Below are 2,668 nucleotides of genomic sequence, written 5' to 3'. Positions count from 1 at the left end.
GATATTAAAAAAAAACATATCATTTATTTAACCCTGAAAATACTTTTTGTCAATAATTATTTTGAAATAATTAGTCCCTATGAACATAATGTTTGCTTTTGTTGTTATCTACTATAATTGAAACATAAGGGTAGTATTGAAATTTAAAACATTTTTGAAACCGAGCCAAACAAGAAATTATTAATTTGTGATTATATTTTGAAAACAACCAACTTGTTATTGATCTTCAGTGTTTAAGTTTAAGCAATAATTTATTGCTAATTATATCTATTATTTTAATGAATGATAATTTAATGAGTGTTTTGATGATTTTAGAAGGTTGTAAATATACATATTTATTTTAAGTGTTTTGCTTTATTCTAACCTTGTATGTACAATCTCATTCATTTAATCTTTGTGGTATTAAATCTTTAGGTATTTTTTATAGCATAAAAGGTCCCGTAAATAATAGATGATATCAGACAACAAGAACAACAAAAATGTCAATATGGACTATGACCACAGATAGAAAGGGATATTTCTGATTTTTAAGCATGTCATGTTTTTGTTTCGTTTTATTAAGAAGCAATAAATATTTAAGTTACGTAATCCTAAATAAATTAGAGAAAACTTTCGTCAAAAACGAGTAGAATTTGTCTTTCTTAAAACCAGTTAAAGGGGGGGGGGGGTGGAGGGGGTAAGCAGCTAAATGATGAAATGTTTTGTTTTTCACGAAATTATGAATCATACAAGTCCACAAAAATAATGTTTCGAAATTTGATTTAATAATATTGGCTAATAAGTATGTTTTTTTATGTAGTGTGCTAAAACCGAAAAAAAATTCCATTTTCTTCCATCACGAACAGATTTTTCGCAACTAATGCAAGTTTTGAAGCACTAAAATCATGAAAGTCTTTCATAGATCCCGGGGTGCTTATCTCATAAACTTTTTTTTTTTTTTTTTTCAAGCGGACAATAAAATATAGCAAACAGCATAATTCGAATTAAACTATGTCAATTTGAATTTGAGATATTACAAGGTATTCATAAATGTATATTTCAGTAAATTTTTATTGCCTTGTCTGATAAATGTATACTTCATTGTTGTAATTAGAAAGACATAAAACTCGCCTTTTCAACAATAATAAAACATTTGAATTTGGTCTGAGTAAGCAAGAAGTTTCAAGTTGAATTTTATTTCCTGGATAATTTTTTACTTTACAATTTCTTTACCCGTTTAATAATTTCAAATTATGGTAGGTATAATGAAAATAGCCAACAATTTGTGAGGAAGATGCAATCAGAAGATTAACTACACACATAAACGAAGATAAACTACACACATAAACGAAGATAAACTACACACATAAACGAAGATAAACTACACACAATTGTATATTATATGTGTATATATAATGTTAGTTAAAATTAAATATTCACATACATTTTATAGTTTAAATAAAATAAATTATATTCTCAAAACAATTAATATTTCTTTATAAGACCGACGTTTCGGGCAATTCGGCCATCCTCAAGGACATACTTAACACAATATCAGTGCCACATCAATTTAAAAACCTTTAGTGAAAATTAACTGTGATCAAAAGTTTTAATTTTTAATTTAATATGAAAAATTGACAAAATAGGGTAATTGTGGACTGAAATTAATGACCGAGGCAGAATAGTCTGCATAAAGTGTCTTCTATTCTTATAACGTGTTTTGTATTCTAAAATTTATGTGGTTCTGAAATTGTATTAAGATTTTCCTTGAGGATGGACGAATTAGTTCGAAACGTAAGACTTAAAAAGAAATGTAAACTGTTTTGAATCTGAAATTGGATAAAATTTATTTTATTTTATTAATAATAACCACTCTTAAGGAAAGTGTAAAGATGATGTATAAAATACGTTTTATAATTTGGTTACATAAATTTTTATTTCTCTTTTATGCAATTTTCTTAGAAATAAAATGTTTTTGATAACATTCGGGATGTGTACAAAGAAATGCCTTGATTACCTAAAATGCTAGCTTGTAATTCTCAGTTATCACATTGGTATCGCCAAATAAAGTCATATGTAAGCATGTCGCACATCCCTAGTGAAACAGGCACAACACATAATTTCTATCGTTGGAAATTTAAGTATCAAGTATCAGAACAACCCAAAGTCAAAATAGATATCTTACCAGCATCATGTATTAATGAAAAAAACTTTAAGGTAGGTATTACATTATTAAAGTTAATTTGGAAGATTTTTAATATAAAATCACAAAGAAATGCTATGAACTCAAATAACTGCTATTTATTATAATATCCATAAGTTCAGTGTGGCTAATAAGACCTGAGCACTGTATAAATAATGTATTTATCAAATAAATTAAAGAGTTATTTCAGGGAATAATTATTTTCCAAATGGTCATTATTCCTTACATGCTGATTTGATGATATAACTGCCTGAATTTATTTCATGAAATACTTATTCATTTATTAAAATAGACCAGATCACCAGTTTGGATTCCGGACATCCCACTCCACTATCCAGCAATGTCATCGTGTGGTGGACGTTGTCTTGTCTTCTTTTTATGGCTGTATGTACTGCGCGGGAGTCTTTTTCGATATAGAGCAGGCTTTTGATCGAGTCTGGCACCCGGGACTGCTTTACAAACTCCGTAAATTCTTACCTCCTACAT

This window comes from Halyomorpha halys, unplaced genomic scaffold (assembly GCF_000696795.3).
Source record: "Halyomorpha halys isolate HHAL.00 unplaced genomic scaffold, Hhal_1.1 Scaffold58.1, whole genome shotgun sequence".
Taxonomy (NCBI): Eukaryota; Metazoa; Arthropoda; class Insecta; order Hemiptera; family Pentatomidae; genus Halyomorpha; species Halyomorpha halys.
The sequence above is the reverse complement of the archived record's forward strand: the minus strand, read 5'-3'. Positions refer to the sequence as shown.